This window comes from Desmodus rotundus, chromosome 6, assembly GCF_022682495.2.
Source record: "Desmodus rotundus isolate HL8 chromosome 6, HLdesRot8A.1, whole genome shotgun sequence".
Classification (NCBI taxonomy): Eukaryota; Metazoa; Chordata; class Mammalia; order Chiroptera; family Phyllostomidae; genus Desmodus; species Desmodus rotundus.
Genome location: NC_071392.1, coordinates 75507022 through 75529983, shown reverse-complemented (window position 1 = coordinate 75529983; position 22962 = coordinate 75507022). Strand labels below are relative to the sequence as shown.

Below are 22962 nucleotides of genomic sequence, written 5' to 3'. Positions count from 1 at the left end.
ACATTTGTAATATTTGCTAAAAAAAATCTGCATATAAGGAGACCTGTGCAGTTCAAACTCGTGTTATTCAAGAGTCAACTGTACCGACTGTACTACTCATTTCATCCAAAGAGAGAGAGAGAGATTAAGAATTGTACTGTAAGGCTAACATTTAATAAAATTAGATGGCTTCTCACATCGATGTTTCTTTTTCTCTTTCTCTCTCTCCCCACCCCACCCCTCTCTTTCTGAAATCAATAAGCACACCCTTGGGTGAGGATTAAAATAATAATAAATAATTATAATAATTATTTTAATTGCTTCATCAAGGACATTCTTAAGTGAAATGGGAAAAAATTTTAACCGCCAGTGCACAGCAGTAAAGAATACAATGACAACTAAGGGTGTGGTACCACAGCCTTAATGTGGAAGGCACTAACAGCTTCATCCACCATTGTTTACGTGCCATTAGAGCAAATGTCAACACAGTGGAAAAGGCAAATAACAAGTTAATATTATGAAAACAGTTTTGACTTCACAGATCCTGGAATCAGGGAGCACATTTTGAGAACACTGATGTAAGAGGCGCTAGAGACCAGTGGGAGGTCTGGGGTTTCACAAAGGCTTTGTGTAAGACATGAATTTTTTTTGTGCCTGCAAATGGGTATCTCAGAAAAGTCTCTTCAATCTTAACAAAATTCCATAACCTCTGCCATTGACAGTGGGGATTTCCTTCTTTTCACCTTCCCCTTTTTTTTATTCAGGGGGTTTCAAAAGCCGAAGTATTTTCGTAATAATCCTAAAGTGTTATTTGTCTTTTTCACTTTTTACTCTCTCAGGAGTGTAGAATGGCGTTTTCCAGAGGCTGTATGATTTGTGATGATGTCATCACTGTGCCAGCTAATGGAATGCACGAGTCTGTATTTTTGTGCTCTCTAAAATTTACCACAAAGATTGGATTAGGATATAAATGAAAGTGTTTTCAGCTCATTACTGCTACTATGCAACTACTTTCTTCAGTTATACCTGCTGTATCTCTAACTTCATTATCATCCAACAAACTGTTATTTTTAAATCCCAAAGATTTCCTTGTGCCTATGTGGAAATACAAATAATAAGTATGCATTGTTGACTTGTTTCAAATAATATTCAAAAAACTTTTTAATATTCTAAAGTAAAAAATTTATTTGTAGTTTTTTTATATTTAAGGATGAACTGTGTGCTTTGAAAAAGATCTGAGTTCTGAGCTTTTTAGAGTTCTGGCTGGGTGGATCGGTGAGTTGGAGCACCCTCGTGTACAACAAAGGGTCATGGGTTTGATTCGCAGTCAGGGCACATGTCTGAGTTGCAGGTTCGATCCCCAGACAGGCACGTAAGGGAGGCAACCAATATATGTTTCTTTCTTTCTCTATCTCTCTCCTTTCCTCTCTCTCTGAAATCAATAAACATATTCTCAGGTGAGGATTGAAAAAAATTTTTTAATAAAAAGATCGGAAGACATTTTTCAACCTACAGCTGTACCATCTTATATCTAAAGATACTGAAAAAGATGAAACTAACATACTGAGAGTTCTCTGACTCATGGAAGAAAAGAATCTACCCCAAAGAATCTGAGGAAATTTGTAATATAAAACACAAATATAATGAAATCTGTATTTCCCTCAGGTTTATAGTTCATAATAATTTACCTTATTTTGTCTTAAACAGAGTAATTTTGAATTGTTACAGTGCCATTTTAGTTAAGAAAATGGAATTGAATATTTTCTTTCTTTCTTTTTTTTATTGTTGTTCAAGTACACAGTTGTCTCTATTTCCCCCCTCCACCACCACCACTCCCTCCCACCCCAGCCATCCCCACTTAGGAAATGAAAATTTACAAGAGAAACAAGATGAGCTCTTTAAAATGTGTCATATAACATGAAGCCTGGCTCAATACAAAGATGAAGTGACCCCAAATCACCACTTAAATGAAAGTCATCCTGAATTCTTCCAGAAAAACCGGAGATGGAAAACTGAATAGAATACATAAACCTTTATGATCAGGTCTAGAGTCTACATAGGAGTTATAAATGTTGTTGAAACAATTAGTAGGCAGTAAAGGGGCCCATTGTTCTTCTAAAAATAGTAAGAATCTCCTTCCATTGTGATTCAGACAGATACCTGACAAGGAGAAAAAAGACTCAGGTGATCCTTCTGTGCGGAATCCCCAACCTGCAGAGAAACAATGCAGCCAGTGCAATCTGAACGCCTGGAAAACCAATGGTTGAGATCTAATTCTGAGCTGCTAAGCTTTTCTCTCCTTTTTTTTCTTTACTGTCAAGAAAACAACAGAGGATCTGAGAAAAACAACAGAGAAAACAACAAAGACATCACTGCTATGAAATTTATGCCCCGAAGTATTCTGGGGAGAGAAGTGGCTCTTCATTCTGATAATCAACAACTTTATTCAACTTGTTTCGCATCTCAATGTGGAATCCAGGAAACCCAGTCTCTTCATAGAAAGCTCACTCCGACCAACCCCTCCAATGAGGCCCTTCAACTCAAGAAACTGATTCTTACTTTCTGACTTACCAAGTGCAAGAGAGGACCATTTCCTTAAAGTAGTCTCCAAAAGTCTGACTGTGGGATAACAGAATTGGTTAGCTCTCAAAGAAGAGTGGTTGGAAGGTTATCACTGTGTTACTGAGCACATGTTAAAAAGAGTACATGACAGCCCTGGCTGGTAGATCAGTTGGTTAGAGTGTTGTCCCAATGGGCCAAGGTTGTGGGTTTGATCCCAGTCATATAAGAACAGCACACATAAGAATCAAGTAATGAATGCATGAATAAGTGGATCAACAAATCAGTGTTTCTCTTTCTCTCTCTCTCCCTCCCTTTCTTTTTCTAAAATCAATTTAAAAATTTTTTTGAAAGAGAGAGAGCATGACTTTTTCCAGCTGCAACCTAGCTTTGGGAAGACTGGATTCTCTTCAGTAAAAGTTTTTTACTTTTGTCACAAATACTTGGAAAATCTCTGAAATGACTACGCTTTAGAATTCCTATATCATCTATTCTGGTGACTAAGCATTCCTAGTGTTTACAATGAAGTTTGCCTCAAACTTATTACTTACTGAGGGAGTATAATAAGGAAGTGAACAGCACATACACCCAAGAGGAATGTCTAGGAATGGTAGCCTTCTGTTTAAAACCCCAGGTATCAAACTGAAACAGGAACAGATAAAGAATAAAGGTGCTGCCCTGACTGGTGTGGCACAGCAGATTGGGGTTGTCTCGCAAAGTGAAAGGTCTCTGGCTGAATTTCTGGTCAGGGCACATGCCCAGGTCGCAGGCCGGCACCAAGGTTGGAGGTGTGCAAGAGGCAACTGATCAATGTTCCTCTCTCACATCGATGTTTCTCTCCCTCTCTTCCCCTTTCTCTAAAAATAAAAAAAAAATCCTTTAGAGTTGTTGCTATTCAAAAGTCAGCTCACACTTAAAGATACAGAAAATAGACTGATGGTTGCCAGAGGGGAGGGGATGGGGTGAAAAAAAAAAGGGATTCAAAAGTACAGATTGGTAGTTACAAAACCGTCACAGGGATGTGAAGTACAGAATGGAGGACACAGTCAATAATGCTGTAATAACTATGTATGGTGCCAGGTGAATGAATACTGGAGATATTGGGTGAAACACTTTGTAAAGCATATGACTATCTAACCACTGTGCTGTAGACCTGAAACTAATACAAAATTGCATTGAACGTGAATTGCATTTGAACAATAAAATTAAAAAGAAAAGAATGAATTCATTCACTAACTTAAAAAAAAAAGGTCGGCTTAAGAGCGCACTCTTGTGGAGAGAGGGAGGGAAAGCAGTAGAGCTACAGCCGAACGAACCAGCAGTGCAAAAACCAAACTGAGTACAAACCAAACTCCGCTGTTACCGCTCTAGGGTAACCTGAAGGAAATGGTCAAGACACGTTGGGGACTCGGACAGGCGGAGCTGAGGTGTAACAGGTGTTACACACAATCCAAGGAATTCATCCTCAAGGTCTCGACGCAAATGTCGCCCCTTTAAGACCTTCCCCGATAGTCCTATCTAGCCCTGCCCCCAGCACCCTGAACCCATCATCTTATCTTCTTCAATTACTTGCCCCTATCTGAAATCACTTATTTTTTTTGTTTTCCCATTCTAGAATTTAATCTTCAAGAGAGCAGGGACCTTACCTGTATTGCTCACCAAGCAGAATGTCTGATACACAGAGATACTCAGTATATACTTGTTGAAAGCCTCTAACTTGGAAGGTCCAGTAGTTCCAGAGATTACAATAACCACCAAAGAGCTGCAGCAACACAGCTCAAGGTTTGTGGGAAGGTTCACTGGGGAAATAATATTAGGTTGGATCTTGAATAATGTTATATTGTATCCAACTCTTTTTTAAGTCTCCAAAATTGTCAGGGTGCTTCGTGTCTCCATGCCTTTAATAGCAATAAGGAAAAAAGGAGTACATTTATTGAATACTTTCTCCATTCCAAATACTACGTAGTCTTGGCATGTATTATCCTTATAATAACCTATGAGGTAGGTGCTCTTGTGTCACCGTTTTATAAAAAAGAAAACCGAAGATCAGACAGGTTAAGGAACTGAGCCAAGATCACAGCTATTAAGAGGCAGAGCAAAGACCAGAATCTAGGCACCTTTTCACTATACCTGAAATGCCCTTAACTTCACGTGCTTGTTGAATGAACTCTTATTAACTCTGAACTACCTTGTAGGTCAAAAATTCCATCCTCTCTTATGCCTTTCAAAACAACAGGCAAAAGTTAATACAACTGACCTGGTGCGATGCCACCCTGCGCATCTGTTCTGCAGAGAAGTGGTCTCTATCTCCATCTGCCTTCTCTCCCACCTAAGTCTGTGCCACTACCCCATGGAAGACTTGGTGGCCATGGACATGAGCCCCGCTGAGGCCCCAGAACTATCTTTTCAGTTGTGAACTTAAAGACTGACAAAGATGATCACTTACTGTGGATAATGATGAAAATGAATACTAGTTATCTTTAAGAACGGTCAGTGTAGGGGCTACTGCAAAGGACGAATTGCACGTTGTTGAAGCAGAGGCAATGAATTATGGAGAAAGTCCAATTAAAGCAACACCGGCAAGTCTGAAAATGTCTGTACAGCTAACAAATCTCCTTGGTGGCTTTGGAATAACACTACCTGTGTGGTTTTATGGTTGAAGTGTGGCTCAGGGCCTGTGCATTTAGTGGGCAGTAGCTGTGGAGAAGGTGTAGAGTCAGCAGATGAAGAGAAGGAGGAGGTGAAACTCCTGATTATATCTGGAAAGTGTTCTGCCCCTGGAAGCGGCAGCGAGGTTCCACAGAAAAAGTAAAACTTGCTGCTGATGAAGTTGATGATAAAGATGAAGAATTGAAGAAAAAGGCTCCAGCAAAGAAACCTATACAAAATACTCCAGCCAAAAATGCAGAAAAATAAAACTGTAATGGAGAGGACTCAAAACCATAAATACCAAGATCAAAAGTTCAAGAATCCTTGAGAAAAAAAAAAAAACACCCAGGAAAGAACTCCTAGAACACCCAAAGGACGTAGTTCTGTAGAAGACATTGAAGCAAAAATACAAGCAAGTATAGAAGTAAGTGGCTCTCTTCTCAAAGTAGAAGCCACGGTCATCGATTATGTAAATAACTGGATCAGGCTTGCATGTATTGGCACATCCAAACCCTCCAATTTCATACCTTGTTTCAGATTTCGGCCTCTGTCTAAGGTTTATCCCTAGAAAAAGGGTTTTTCTTGGTTTATGAGAACACTTCTAATCTTTAAAGCCCACACACAGTAAATGTAGAACTGGAACATTTTCAAAGTAAAGAGAACCCTTGAGTTTATTCAGACTAATCACTTCATCTTATAGGAAAGAAACTGAAAGCTAGGAAATTTAAATTACTTGTCAAAACATGACATAATTAGAAAACATGGAACTAGAAAAGATAGTTAAGAGGGAAAATACTAGCCGTAGTATCTTCTCAGTTATAAAGAGAAAACTCTCTGACAACTGAGTATTTGCTGGTCGAAGGAAACAGAAAATTGCAAAATGGCTTAGATCGATGTGTTTTAACTGTTTAGGGCCATGGGGTGCTCCTTAGAAAATGGGATGAAAGCCACAGACCCTCTCTCTAGAATCTACAGAATCTGGCATCTGCATACACTTACACAAGATTTAGTACACATTTCAAAAAGCTCAGAGATCCATTGACTGACAATTCAAATTCACTCTGGCCTAGGTGAAGAAGGAAAACCCTAGGAACATTCCAAACAGTAATTGTGGACTTGGAGGGAAAGGACCAGAACGGAGGCTATCATTATTAACTACTATACGCCCGGCAGCACTGCAACAAGTTGCAGCCGTTCCCTTGGTATCAACGGGGCACTGGTTCCGGGACCCCCTACAGATACCCAGATCTGAGGGCGCTCAAGTCCCTTACATAAAATGACATAGAATTTGTGTGCAACCTGTGCATATCCTCCCATGTGCTTTAAATCATCTCTAGATTACTTGTAATACCCAATACAGAGTAAGGGCTACGTAAATAGTTATATGTATTGTGTAGGGCATAATGACAAGAAAAATAAAGACCCCAACCATACCAATCATAGGCTTGACTATGTAGTACAAGTCAGCAACAATGCAACATTGATCCCTCCCCCCACCCCCCGGATATTTCCCATCCAGGGTTGGGATGCAGAGCCTATGGATACAGAGGGTCGGCTGTATGTACATGACTCATTTAACCCTCTAGATAAGCCTGTAAAATTTTTTTAAATTGTTTTTAACCAGTAACAAAGGTTCATGCACAAAGTTCAAGAGACTTGAAGAATATATTGTGAAAATTCTCTCATTCTTCCTCTTTCCTTCAGCACCTGATCATCCTCTCTAGAGGGAAATTCTCTTATTGTACTTTCTTCTAGAGATATGTTCTGCATAAAAGCACATATATACACACACAGAAAAATACAGTTCCAGACCCTCCCCTTTCAACATCAACTGGAAGACTGTCCTGTACCAGTATGTATAGTGCTGCCTCATTCTTTTTCACTTCTGCACATTACTCTATTTTAGAGATATACCAATATTTATTTAACCAGCCCCCTACCAATGGACATTTAGATCATTTCCTATAGTTTGCTATTTGTAAATTACCATGATAATACTGGAATGAATATTCTTCTATATATGACACTTCACACATGTGTGATAACAGCTATAGTAAAAATATCCGGAAGTATTCTTATTTTTGGAAAAAATGACTTTGCCACCCCCACCCCCCGAACAAAAACCTGTGTGCAGTAAGAAACGAGGGAAGAGTATCTACCAGCCAGATACTAGCCCATTCATTACTGCACCTTAGTTTTACAGGCTCTTCTGTACTTATCAGTATAACCCAATACCCCTTCCCCATTTTTCTCAGAAATTGTTTTGGAACCCAGAGAGGAGGAAGGCCCTGGTATTCGAAGTAGATCAATGTACAGTATCTATTTGAAAAACTTTCCAGTATGAAATGGTACTTGGGTATAAAAGTAAACAGGTAAAAGAAATACAAGTGAAAGGAGACTCAAATAGTCCTTAGCTTAGTGAAATAAATGTCTTAATTATTGGAGCTGGGTGTTCCCTCATCATTTCTTACCCCGGCAATATAAAAATTCAGACATTTCTATCTATACATCCATTAGGCATAATTACATCTTTCCAAGGATTGTAACTGTTCACTATCACTGTAAAAAAAACCCTGACCACCAGAGGTGGTGAAAGTGAGCAAGGGGAGCAAAACCTTCCCATTAAGTGGTAGCAAACAACTGAAAATAAAGACCTACAAATGCTCGAGTATTAGCTTAGTGATTTCAAGTTTAGACTAACAGTCCTGAGTTATTTGACCTGTCTCCATGAAGTTTCTTATTACACAGGCTTTTTATTTTTTAAAGGACTTTATTTTTAGAGTTCTAGGTTCACAGCAAAATTGAGCAAAAATTCAGGCAGCGCTCGTATGTCCCCTGCCCTCCAATACACAGCCTCTCCCACTATCAACACCCTGCACCAGAGTGGCACGTTTGTTACAATGGACGGACCTCCACTGGCACGTCAGCATCACCCGAAGTGCACAGTTTACATGAGGGTTCACTCTCGGGGATGTGCTTTTTCTGGATCTGGCAAATGCATAATGGTATTTATCCACCGCCATTATACTATCATACAGAATAGTTTCAATGCCCTGAATATCCTTTGTGCTCTGCCCATTCCTCTCCTCTACTGCCCCCTCAACCCAATCCCTGGCAACCACTGATCTCTTCACTGTCTCCTAAGTTTAGCCTTTTACAGAAAGTCACAGAGTTGGAATCACATAGTAGCCTTTTCAGACTGGCTTCTCTCCCTTAGTAATATGGACTTCAGGTTCTTCCATGTCTTTTCATGGCTTGACAGCTCACTTCTTCTCAGTACTGAATTAATATTCCATTGTCTAAATGTACTGCATTTTATTTACCATTCACTTGCTTCCAAGTTTTGACAATTAGGAGTAAAGCTGCTATAAACATCCACGTACGGACATAAGTTTTGAACTCATTTGGGAAAATACCATTAAGTACGACTGCTGGATTGTATGGTAAGAGTTTTTTACCACACATTTTTAGTTTTTAATGAACTGCTAAACTGTCTTCCATAGAGGCCATCCCATTTGCATACCTGCCAGCAATGAATGATGGGAGTTCCTACTGCTCCATTCTAACAGGTGTGTAGGGTTATCTCATCGTTCTTTAAATTTGCATTTCCCTGATGACATATGATGTGGAACATCTTTTTATATGCTTATTTGCCATCTGTATATTTTCTTTGGTAAGATGTCTGTTAAAAGTCTTTTGCATTTTTAAAATTTGGGTTATTTATTTTATTATTGAATTTTAAGAATTCTTTGTAGTTTTTGAATAACAGTCCTTTATCAGGTATGTCTTTTGCAAATATTTTCTTCCAGTCTGTATCTTGTCTTCTCATCCCCTTGATAGAGATACTTTTAACAGATGAGAAAACTGGGGCCCGAAAGTTTACCTGCTCAAGGCATCCAGTAGGACGCGGCAAAGCCAGGACTTAAACTCTGCTCTTACCACCACTCCATGCAGCGTTTCTAGGACTGATTTGGAAAAGGAGACAAAATACTGAGGGGGGTGGGGATATCAACAACCACCACAATCGCCCTGGTTCTGAAAAAAGGAAACCACACACCCTCTCCTTCTCTTATCCCACAAATGCCTTCTAATAATCTCTCCCACTACCGTGTTCAGTTATCATCCATGTGCTGATAGTCCCTCGACGTCTATTTACAGCCCAGGTCTCTCCGATCTGTGTTCAAATGCCTAGTGGGCATCTCCTCTTACACAATCCATGGTTTCCCCAAACACAGTCTGTCCAAAATTAAACTCATCAAATTACCCGTGAACCTGTTCCTCCTCATCCTGAATTCTCCCTCCATTTCAGAAACTTCCAAGTCACCCTAGAACCAGTTCCTCCTATCCTACCATTTCATTTGCAGAAGTAGCCCTAACTCATAAAATCCTGTGTCCTTTGTCCAGTGACCCCACCGTTTTCCATAATTCATCAACTCCTTCCTAGTTTCACTTTCCTCCTTTTCTAGCCTAGACTCCCTGGTCCATCTTGAAAATGACTCTCATAAACAACTTCACTCTGTATCTCCCTCATCATTTTTGTCAGGCAAAACCCCAATCCCTATGACCCCTATCAATCTATCTAGCCTATCTTTGGGCCCAAGCAGCTAAATTTTGCAAGAGAAAAACTATGTGAGTAAACTGACTAGTTCCGCTTTTATTTTTTATTTTAGAAAGAAGGGAAAGGAAGGAGAGAAACATTGATGTGCGAGAGAAACATCTATCGGCTGCCTCCCATAAGCTCCCCAACTGGGGACCGAACCTGCAACCTAGGCACGTGCCCTGACCAGGAACCGAACCAGCAATCTTTCGGTTTGCAGGATGATGCCCAGCCGAGCCACACTGACTGAAATTCATCTTCCCAAACCTCAAATGAGTATCAACAGTACCTCAGTCACCTTACAAGTTTCTTTGTGGTACACACTCCTATTATCCCCTCCAGGAAGATTATTTCATATTTGTCCCCTCAAACTTTGATCTTAACTTTCAAGTGAGAGCTTTATTTTATATTTAAAGAAAGGGAGACTAAATACAAGAAAACAGGAATATATCTGATCTAAACTCTCACATTCCAACTGCCAGGCCCACCTAATTCACTCCAGCTTCTCCTCCTTCCCCCTTTCACTGAAGGGTCCCACCTTTTGCTCTAGACTCCATTCCCCCTCGGGTTCTTAGGGACTGGACTCTTTCCTCCACATGACCTGGCCTTTACTTACCTCTCCAACCCCGTCTCCCGTCATTGACCATCTTGCTCACAATACCAATCTGCTTTCCAATTTCTGGCTCCGGCACATGCTGCCTATGCCTTTTCTTTCTTTCATAATTTGCAATTTGGGGGTTAACTCATTTATTTATTTTGTCTATTTCTCCTGTGCAGTTGACTCCCCACCACTACCATGATGGCCTTAGGCAGCCATGACCGGCTTTCTGTCCCTACAAATGCACTCACCTTTTATAGGTAACACCTTATAAATGGAATATAAAATACATTAATTCTTTTGTGTCTAGCTTTTTTCACTTAGCATATTTGAGACTCATGCATCTTGTTCCATGTGTAGTTCATTGTATTTATTGCTAAGTGGTATTCCTTTATATAGATGTACTATAATTATGCATTTACTTGTCGATAGATATTTGGTGTTCTTTCCAGTGTGGGGCTATCTTTGTATAAACACAGCATTTCATTTTCTTGGTTATAGAGATAGGTAGGGGCAAAACTGCTGAGTCATTAGTAAGTATAGATTAAATTTATAATGAGAAAACTTTTACCCACCAGTAGTTTATGAGCATTCCCATTAATTCGTATTCACATCAATACTAGGTATTATCAGTCTTTCAGATTTTAGCCACGCTAGTGGGCACGCAGTATTTCGTTGTGTTTTTAATTTACAGCTCCCTAGTGACTTAAGATGTTGAGCAACTCCTGTGTTTACTGGCACTCATACAGCACCTGAGGCATGTCTCTCAACTCATTTGTCCATTTAAAAAACTGGATTGTGCGTCTATAGTCTGAGATCCACTTTGAGTTCATTGTTATACATGGAATGAGATAAAGGTAAAAGTTCAAGAGCACAGAAGGTACTACAATTGTCCATATATGCCAAACATAGAGTAATCTTGGGGTGAAAACTTTATTCACACGACAAAGCAGGACAAATACAAAAATGTATGGTGTCAGCTGGGAGTGAGATTTATTGGGATGAGCACTTATTAAGTTATATAATACCTAATCACTGGGGTGTATACACAAAACTAATATAATGATGCATGTCAATGGTAATTGAAAATAAAAAATAATTCTTTAAAAATGTCAAAAGAAAAATATGAAAGTTTTTATTCTAAATTCACTATAAACAGCCCACCTAAAACAAATAATATTCTAGTGCCCTCTAGTGGGGAGAAACTATAGTGATATGCGATTCGGAGAGAGATGGGCTAATAAAACATTCAGAGGAATACTAAATATCGACAAATGATTTTCATTTATCACCCTCACTCTTTCCAAAGTGAAAAATTAAAATGGAAAATATTTTGCTGTTTTAAGCAATTTTAACCCAATGTAAATGCAGGGAAATAGAAAATTGGTTAGAAAAACAAAACATGTGTTTGGAATTTGGATTCCCACGGCACACTTCCCTACACAAAGGAAATGAGGACTAGAGATCAGAGGAAAAGAGAAAGAATTTTACATAATTGATTGAGCAAGGATGTAAATGAAATGGTTTAAGATATGCAGTTTAAAATGGGACAACTGTAATAGCATAATCAATAAATATATTTTTAAAAAGATATGCAGTTTAAATACACTGTCGAGATACACGTATATGTTAATATCTTGTATTAGCATGTATCTTGTATACATGTTAACATTTTGTATGTACATGTATATATACTTGTATATAATGCAATATATAATGTATAATATTAGACACACACACAACATATTTTTCTGGAATAGAGCACAAGAAACTGTAGACAACGATGATTATCTGTATAGACCAAGAGTGGATAGAGAGAATTTATATATACATATATATATGGTTTTTTAAAGATTTTATTTATTTATTTTTAGAGAGAGGGGAAGGGAAGGAGAGTGGGAGAGAAACATAAATGTGTGGTTGCCTCTCATACGCCCCCTACTGGGGGTTTGGCCCGCAACCCAGGCACGTGCCCTAACTAGGAACTGAACTAGCGACCCTTTGGTCCATAGGCCCACACTCAAGCCACTGAATTACACCAGCCAGGATGAATTTATATATTTTAAATATATGTAATAAGTGCTCTTTAAAAATGTACACCAATCATTTTTAAACAGTAAAATGGAGTTTTATATGCTTACATATGAACCCCCTAGAACAGGTGGGAAATGAGTAATACTTTGTTCAGACCAGTCTGTTCCAATAGTTGATTATAATTAACTCTTATTAGGTCCCACAGGGTCCTCCTCCCTTATACTTCTGCAATTCCTATCTGAAATGCCTTTCTGTCTCCTTTATATATATATACTCTTTTCCATTTACTATTTGCCTTCCCTACTTTTTTTCTAATGCCAAAGTGTATGCTGCTTCCTATCTGAAGCTTTATCTTTATATCCTTGGAGATAATCCATTTTTATAAATTCCTGTTGTAATTATTTTTATTTTATAAGAGTTTATTTGAGCCCTGTCTGGTATGGCTCAGTGGACTGAGTGCTGTGCTGGCCTGGGAACCAGAGGGTCACCTGTTCAATTGCCGGTCAGGGCACATGCCTGGGTTGTGGGCGGTATCCCTAGTTGGGGGCGTGCGGGAGGCAACCACACGATGATGTTTCTCTCCCTCTCTTTCCCACTCCCTTCCCCTCTCTCTAAAAATAAATAAATAAAATCTTTAAAAACAAAGTTTACTTAAGCCAAACTATTGTAATTATTACCTAAGTTACTTAACTGGCTTATATAGCCCAGGCTCCTTTACATGGACATTCCCTTTAAGCACCTGCTAATCTTTGCAACTGTTGGTAAATACTCAAGATCACAGAGTTTAGAGTTCTTATTTCCCCTATCTTACCCCAAATGTTTTACATGAGAATCATGAGTGTGTCAATCCCACCCTAGAAATTCGCAGAGTTGTCTGTGAGCACTTTGGGGACCCTGGCTTACACATACTCGGTCCTCCACTGCTAACTTCATTGGACCCATCACCCCGCGGCACCACTGCTGCCACTGCACACCCCCCTTCCTTCCCCTATCTCTCCATTTCTCTCTCTGGAAAGAGCTACCAAAGAATTATATGCTGAACTTTTAGTTAATTCCGTCTGTAAGGGTAACTTGTGAAAGTAATTTCAAAAGTATGAAGTACTAAATACACTGAATAAGCCTCCCACTATTAAACAACTAAATATATTGTATAAACACATATTTAAATGTATTACTTGCTTGGCCAAAACTTATGAACTGGCAGGGACAAGAAAAGGAGAAACCCCAAGTGGAAACTGTCCAGCTGAGCCACTCTCATAATCCTGACCCACAAAACTGTGAGCACAGTAAAATGATTGTTTAAAACCTCTAAATTCCGGCAGTGATTTATCATGTAACAATACTAGTGTAACAGGCATTACACAGTAGTGGGCAAGCTCTCCACTTCATAGTATTGGAGATCAACATTGAATCTTAAAGACATCTCTGCTTCTCTTCTATTTTTTCTTGCCTTAGAATTTCAGAGAGATTTTTTAAAATTCTGAACTGTAACCAGGCAGCATGGGGCCTGGCCGCTTGTCACCATATACACACTAATACGAAGATTTGTGGGGAAGGAAATAGGTTTTTAGCAATTTGGCCTGACCCCTCCATTACAAAACCACTCAATTCATAGGTGTGGAAACTTAGACCCAGAGAACTGAAATCACAGAACTAACCCCAGGCCAAATTAGTAACAGAATATAGATCAAAACCCACACTTCTTGATTTTCAATGCAGCGCTTTTTCCCTTAACCCAAACTTCTTTGTATCTCCTTCCTTTCTTCAGTCTACTCTTTTTCCTCGAGGCCGGGCAGTAAGGACAAAATCAATCAATCTTTTATACTGCCTAGACTCCAAAGAGCCTAGACTTATGTATAATTTAAGGATTTAAAGAGCATTTCCTAGTGTCTCTAATCCTGCTGAGCCTCTAGCCTCCTAAGGTGCCAGCCTCTTGGGGCAGCTGTTAAGTGTGTGAATTATCTCCAGTACAATAAAAATTTGTTGCCAAGTATAACTTGGTAAGCGGGTGGGGCGGTGACAGTAGAAGGGCATTATCTGAGTAAAAGGACTTACGGAGCCTCCAGCGAGGAAGACAGCAGGAGTCCATTTCTGACCCAGACTGAAAATTGCTATGCGCTCCTGAATGTAATAGGTAAAGGTCATCTACAAGTCTAACAATTTCCTAACAAAGGTCTAACTTGCAGTAAGGGGGGCTGGTGTATGGGATAGGGTCAGGAAGAAATCAAGGGAAAAAAATTAAAAGACCAACAATAAACCAAACAGCCCTGGAGAAACAGAAGGTAATAAAGAAAGAAAAACAAAGTAGGGGGAAGTTGCGTGACTGTAGCATAACTATGAAGTTATGCAGACATCTTACCACAGCCCACATTAGAACCGCAGCTGGATTTGTAGTTTTTTACTTATACTTACCTGGTTTCTGACTTCTGCAGCATGGCCTCAAAGTCAGATTACTAATAAAAAGGAGACCAAAGTTTCTAAAATTCTAGCTTAAAACTATCTGAAACCACTCTAAGGTCCATCGACAGGGTTGGTTTTGATTATATGACCTGAAGTACATTCAAACAACGGAGTATCACATAGCTATAAAAAGTGGAAGTTTTTGTATTCACACAGAAGGTTTATATTATGTGACCCTTTTGTGTAAGAAAGGGGGGTAAGAAAAAATATATGCATTATTATATTTGCATTAAAAAAACAAGAAAAGAAGACCAGGTCATGAAAAAAAGTTTCTGGCTATTTACAGGTAAGTTCATTATCAAACTCACTGCCCAGCAAGAGACATAAGGTCATTATAATGGTACTTATTTAACTTTTGCCCTTTCCTATCTCAGAACAATCTGGACAATCTGGATGGAATGTTTCAGTGTTTTGTGGCACATTAGGATCTGAGGATGGAGCTATATGACCTGACTGATTTCCAAAGTCTTCTCAGATCAGAGAAGAGATGACTTTTTCTCCACATCTGGACTAGATGAGAACTCTCAAACTTACTTTCTCTTCCCACAATAATGTTTCACCCTATGTTTACCTCCACTAACCTCTAAACGATATTTGCAATTTAAAGAAATTCCTTGCTATCTGATTCCAAGTACTTACCTAGTTTCCGGGCCATACATTTTAGGCTTCAGCTGTTATTTATTGTCCATCCATTTGTAATTATAAATGCTGACAAATTACTGACCAGCACTCTATACGTACAATAGTCTTTGCACAGTGCCCCCAGTGCACAATTAATTAGACGCTCTGGAACTACTTTCTTAATGCCAATTTCCAAAAGTGTAACCTGTATACAAAAGTCATAAACCCTATGCCATGCTCCACAACCTTTCATATTCCTAGGTTTTCCAATCCTGAAAGACAGCTTAGAATCTATTAATTCCACTCCAAAACTGTAATGGTTTCAAACATGCAGACAGAAAAAAAAGCTATTAGTCAGCTACCTCTCTTCGCTGCTGGAAAAAATGACTAGGACCAGTACAAATAGCTGTAGGCAACCTATTCGAATTAGAGTGAGGATCAAGATTAGGAATATAAACACCATACTCTCTTCCCTCAATATCCACCCTTTCTTCTAGTCCTCCCCAATTACTGTCACCACTTCCTCTAAGGAGGGAAGCTGTGGGAAGCAGCTGGTTTACTCACTAAGCAAGCTATGTTTGCTTTATCTGGCAACAGAAATGCACAAAAAGTCAAAAAGAGAGCTACTTGTTTATGATTGGTTCAAATTCTTTTCTCCCAGGTAAACCGATCCACAAACTAACAAAAAAGGATTAGGAGAAAGGAAAGGTAAAAGAGGATTTCCTACTGAAAAGCTAAAAGAGATGGGCCTGGTGAATTGCAAACTGTAAATTTCTAAGTACTGTGCTTCTGGTTTCTGAATCCTGTTACTAGTTGCCATGGTCCCAGATCTAGGGAACAAGCTGAATAATGGTTACAAGGTTAGTATTTAAAGATCTTTCAACTGCTCACAAGTTCAGATCTCAGAATAACACTGCTGTTTCAACCTTATAGTTTGTATAAACTAGAGCCAAGAGGAAATTACAGACATCAAGAGTGGATACACCCAAGCCCAGAAATATCTCTTCAGAAACAGAGGGGAAGAGGGAATGATTATTATTTTTTAAATATGTTTATTGATTTTAGAGAGAGGGAGAGGGAGAAAACCATTGATGTGAGAGAGAAACATCAATTGGTTGCCTCCTACATGCACCTGACCAGGGATCTGGCCCGCAACCTAGAAGTGTGTCCCCGACCGGGAATCGAAACCTCAGCCTTTTGGTGTACAGGACGGTGCTCCAACCAACCAACTACGCCACACCAGCAAGGGCAAGGGAATGATTATTTTTTTTAATCCACTCCACCCCTCTGCTGTGAAATGAATATCTTTTTAAAAACTTTAATAATGGCTCTGGCTGTTGTGGCTCAGTGGGTGGAGCGCCAGCATGCAAACCAAAAGGTCTCCAGTTCGATTCCCGGTCAGGGCACATGCCTGGGTTGCAGGCCAGGTCCCCAGCTGGGGCTATTCAAGAGGCAACAGATTGATGTTTCTCTCTCACATTGATGTGTCTCTTCCTCCTTTTCTCCCTCGCTTCCCCTCTCTCTAAAAAATAAATATTCTTTTTAGAAAGTTTTTTAAAAAACTAATAACATTCATATTCATTGTGGAAAACATTAAACAAAAAGCAAAAATCAACCATAATCCCAACACTCAACTACTACCATTGTTGATATCTTAGAATATCGCCTTCTGGTTAATTTTATAAGCAAAAAATGAGAGCATGTTATAGCCTTTTTTCCATGTAATATGTCATTACATATTTCATACCTATTATATCATCTCTAACTGAGAGCATGAATTTTGAAGTTAGACAGATATAACTGGGTCCCAGCTCTTTAACTTACTGTATGATATCAGACAAGTTATTTAACCTCTCTCCACACCTGAGTTCTTTATATAGAAAATGGAAATAAAAAGTGCTTACCTCATAGGCTTAGTGTAAGGATTACATAAGATAATAGATGAAACAATAAATGAAATACATAGTAACACTCAACAACACAATATTTTAAGTGGCTAGTATCCGCCAAATAAATGTATCCTAGTTTGTTAAAAATCCCCTATTGTCAAAATAAAGTTGTTTCAAAATTCATATTATAAATAGCAATGCAAGAAAGACTCAATCTAAATCTTTACATCGTGATTTTTTTAAACTAAATTCCTAGAAGCAGAAGTCAAAGTCAATAGGAATAACACGTTTTCTATTGCCAAAGTGCCTTCTGGAAAAGTACCAATTTATACTCCCATCTGCATATATAAAAATATTCATCTCTTCACCCTTTCATCCACAGAGAATAAAACACATTCTTAAAATATTATGCAGGTATTCTTACAGACTGTGTTTTAGAATTATAAGCTATAGGATTCTGATAGGAAATTCCATCATTTCAGAACTGTTGGAAGTGAAAGTTTCCCTTGCTCCAGTTTTATTCCTATTTGGAGGTTAATTTTATGTAGTCAACTTATTGCTTTTATGAATGCTGGGATTTATGTCACACTTACTAAATAATCACTGATGGCTTCTTTCAGTAACTTTACAGTCTCATTTTTATGTATGCTTAAAAATAAGTTATTCATTAAATATTTATTAAAAATTCAAATAACAAATAAATATACAGAATGAAAACAAATTCACCCTTCACTCCCAGGAATGACTGCCACGAAATTAATTTAAAGTTCATCTTTCCACATCTTCACCTATGAATTTACAAACAGACAATCAATCATACAGTTTCTTAAAAATATAAATCAAATGATGTTGTACACCTTAAACTTATAATAATGCCATATGTCAAATATATTTTAATAAAAATTTACTTAATAAAGATGTTTGTAAGAGAAAAGTTTATAGCCTACTTAAAGCAAAGAAATAAATAAAAAGGTACTGTGGGATAATCATATATGCAGAAATAAAATGTATAAAAACAAGCGTTGGCCGGGTGGCTCAGTTGATTGGAGCATTGTCCCATACACCAAAAGGCTGCAGGTTCCATCCGCGGTCAGGGCATATACCTAGGTTACAGGTTCGATCCCCAGTTGGGGTGTGTGTGGGAGGCAACTGATTGATGTTTCCCCCACAGATGTTTCCTTCTCTCTCTCCCTTCCTCCCTCTCTCTCAAATCAGTTTTTAAAAAGTATCCTTGGGTGAGGATGTTAAAGAAAGTATAAAAATAATATTACACAGGGTGGGAAAGGAGAAGTAAAGTATGCCACTGGAAGACTGAAATAGTATATGCGGAGTGCCGTAATATCACAAGAACAGTCTCTGATAAGTTAAAGATGTACACTACAACCCCTGAAACAGCCACTAAAAAACGAAAAGAAAGAGTTATAGCCAATAAGGCAGTTGGGAGATAAAACTGAATGATTAAAATATACTTAATATAAACAGAAAAAGGGAAACAAAGGATTGACAGGAAAAACAAAACAAAGAGCAAGATGGTACATTTACACTCATTCATATGAATAATCACATCAAATCTCAATGGCCTAAACACCCCGATTAAAAGGCACATTTTGTCAGATTGGATAAAAGCAAGATCCACCTATATGCTGCCTACAAGGAATACACTTAGGTAAATATAAAAATGAAAACTTACTAAGAGAAAAAAACTATGCTAATATTAGTCAACAGAAAGGTAAAGTGACTACCTTTCACACATCCTCAGGTGATTTCAAATATGATGATGCAATGATGAGACACTCAATATTCACTAACTTCCATCTTATTTACCATATACTTAGTTAACTTATGAGGATTCAATGTCTGAATCACTAAAATTATATGCCTCCTTTAAGCAAGTTTTCTGCATACTTTACTCAGGAAAAAATGTTAAATACATTTCCCAATATATAAATTATGTTTTTTAAAATGATTTATCAACATTTAAACCTAGTGTATGACTGGGTGCCTCTCAGCCTCACACCCTAACAGTACATAATTCTGGAGAACAGGAACTTTAAGTAATAAACGCATCCCTGTACAATGTGCCCCTCCCATCCTCAGGCAATTATTCTTGGAGGAAAAAAATCTAAGAATTATAAACTCCTTTTATCAGTCTGTATATTTTAACCTGATTTCAGTAAATACAGAAACTAGACTATCACTCCCTCAGTAAATCTAACCACATGATTGTTTCAAAACACTCCTTATTTTACTTTTTTTAAAAAAGTGTACATATTTTTTGACTATTAAAATATGGTGGGTTTTTTTTAAGTTGAAATGGCTATATTAACATAATGTATATTTCAGAGCAAAGAATATGACCAAAAATAAAGGCTGTCATTTCTTAATCATAAAAAAGTCATCAAAAGAACATAATTCTAAGTGGTTCTGTATCTAATAACTGTGCTTCAAAATTCATGAAACAATCACTGATAGAACTGTGATGAGAAACAGACAATCTCCAATTCTAGCCGGAGATTTCAATGCACCTCATATGAGTTGAGAGAACAATCAGAAAGATTACAGAACACTTAAAAAAAATACTATCAACCAACCTGACCTGACATTTATCGAAAACACTCAACTCACTAAGAGCAGAAAATACATTCTTTTTTCAAGTACACACAGAACACTTAAGATAAAACATATTTTGGGCCATAATACAAGTCTAAATAAAAAATTTAAAAGAATTCCAGTCATACAAAGTGCATTCTCTGACCACACAAAAATTAAACTAGAAAACAGTAACAGAAAGAGGTCTGGAAAATCCCCCAAACATTTGGAAATTAAATGTAATACTTCTAAATAACCTATGAGTAAAAGAAAAAAAAACACAAAGGATATTAGGACATATTTTAATAGCCTGAAAACACAGCACATCAAAATTTGTCTCAAGTCAAAAACCTCAGTTTTCACCTTATGCAACTAGATAAAGAATAGAACTCAAGTAAACAGAAGAAAGAAATAATCAAGTTTGGAGCAGAGAGCAATAAATAGAAACTACAAAAGTAACACAGAAGATCAATGAAACCAAAAGCTGGTACTTCGAGAATAAATAAAATATTTAGATAAACCTTTAGTCAGACCAATGAGGACAAAGAAGAGAAGATCCAAATTAACAGTATCAGGAATGAGAGAGGTGACATCATTATCATTCAACAGATATTAAGAGGAAAAGTAAAAAACTCTATGAACAACTTTTTCTAATAACAAATTCCTTGAAAAACACAGCTCACTCAAGAAGAAAAATACGAATCTGAGTAATCTTGTATAAATCAGAGAAATTTGTAGTTAAAACACACAAAAAAGAACCCCAAGCCCACATAGCTTAACTGGTAAATTCTACCAAATATGTAAAGACGATACAAATTCCATACGAACTCTACAAAGGCATAGTTAAGAAAAGAAAACTATATTAAGACTAATGTTTCTCAAAGGTACAGAGAATAAGTAGCATAGATGATAGGTGGAAAATAGACAGGGGGAAGGTAAGAATAGTGTAGGAAATGTAGAAGCCAAAGAACTTGTAAGTATGACCCATGGACATGAACTATAGAGGGGGAATTTGGGAGGGAAGGAGTGGGCAGGATGGAGTGGAGTGAGGGGGGGAATGGGACAACTGTAATAGCATAATCAATAAATATATTAAAAAAAAAGACTAATGTTTCTCTCTAACACAGATCAAAACATTCTCAACAAATTTTTAGAAAATCAATTCTAATCAATATATAAAAAGGATACTCATCACATTATCCCACAATGGAAGGTTGGTCTGGCATATGAAAAACAATTCATGTAACTTACCATATTAATAAACTAAAAAAGAAAAGACATCATCATCTCAAAAAGTGTAGAAAAAGTATTACATACAAATCTTTATATGTACATAGGTTTTCATTTTTGGGGGGTGGATTTCTAGGAGAGTAATAGCTGGAGTATAACTCTGCCTCCTAAGATTACCCCAACAAGTAACTTTTAATTAGAGGCTCCCGCTCTGGTTGAGATTTTCTCAGTTATCTGTGGCCTGAGGCTCTTCCTACCCGTCCTTCCTTCCCTGTGCTCCTTTGCAAGTGTTAGATTTGAGTCACATTCTGAAAGCTCTCCCTGCCTACTCCCGGCTCTCCTCCCTCTACAGTTCACAGTGCTTGTCCCAATACATCTTGCACCTCTAAACTTATCTTGACATCAGCCTCCTGGAGGACCCACACTGACATAGAGAGCATAGGATAATTTAGTTAACTGAGGAAAGAATCAGCTACTTATTTAAATAGGACCTGAGCCTGGCCAGGTGTCTCAGTTGGTTAGAGCATCCTCCCATCTCTCCCCCTCCCTTCCTCCCCACCCCCTCCTCTCTCTCTGAAATCAGTAAGCAACTCCTTGGGTGAGGATTAAAATATATAATAATAAAATAAAATAATAAATGGGCCCTGATTCCGCATTCTTCATACCCAACATAATGTTTCAAGCTGCATTATGGATGGCTTCTCTAGACAGACAGTTGGATGCCAGAGAACCCAAACATGAGAAAAAAGCCACAAAAAATTTTTAGTCCTAGTACATTACGGGCTTTCTCAGCTGTTTCACTTGAACACTCATACATTTGCCTCAGGAAACAGAGCTAACTCTAAGTAAACCACCACCCTTTTTCCTTGTCCTTTCTTGAACTGAGAAAGAACTGAGAGATCTGGCCAGCCTTGAGGGCATTTAAAACGTCCTGAAGACAAGTATGTGACCCAGCGCAAGGTTTCTTCATGTCCGTCACCAAGGAAAACCTCAACCCAAGGGTACATGTTATGCCATCTTGTGACAGAAAACACTCACTTATATTTTTTAAGTTTATATTTTGCTTATTTCTACCACCATTCTGTTTTAAAGGGATAGTCTCATGAAGTCTGCCAAAGTTTCTAAATTATTGAAACAAACTGAGAATGCATAAAGCCTATCATGACCAGTGGCTTTACTGTAGAAACTCAAGAATCATGTTGCCTTGTTGTGCGTGGCTCATATGTCATAAACCAATCCTCGTAGCCTGCCTCCTGGGACAAAAACTCTCTTCAGCGATAAGACCAAACTATTCCTCAACACATTTTCAAGGGAAAGCACTTCTTAAATCTGACATTTGACCTCATAGCTTCATACTAGAAAAAGTTCTGAGGGATGAAGGTGACACTTTTACCCAAAATCTACATCAGTACATTTCTTTTAGAGAGGCACACATTTGCCTGTCCTTAGTTTTACCTTCTTAGAAAGTTCCCTCGTCCGGGCTAAATAATTCCTCTCTCTCTCTAATGTTAACAGCCGTCAGATATTTGGGACTATCTCCCTCTTTCTCTCCTGGATCTTATCGTTGCCAGAATTCAGTCAAGTCTGCATGCTTAAAATCTTTTACTGGTCTTCATAAATTAATCTGTTTATCCCTTTCAGCACTACAGTTGCTCTCAGGGCTCACCGCCTCCTGCTTCTATCATGCTGACCCTGTGCTGAATGCAATACTCCCAGCGGGCCCTTGCCCACTCCCTGTGCTGTGGCACAGTCCTTCT

The 22962-nt window shown here is 38.2% G+C and overlaps 1 protein-coding gene and 1 pseudogene across 2 annotated transcripts in view; one reads left to right on the top strand and one right to left on the bottom strand.

Moving 5' to 3' along the window:
- The window catches only part of AHCYL2 (adenosylhomocysteinase like 2), a 143765-nt gene that overhangs the window by 65572 nt on the left and 55231 nt on the right, over positions 1-22962 (bottom strand). The window lies entirely within an intron of this gene.
- LOC112299805 (nucleophosmin pseudogene) lies at positions 4889-22906 on the top strand (annotated as a pseudogene).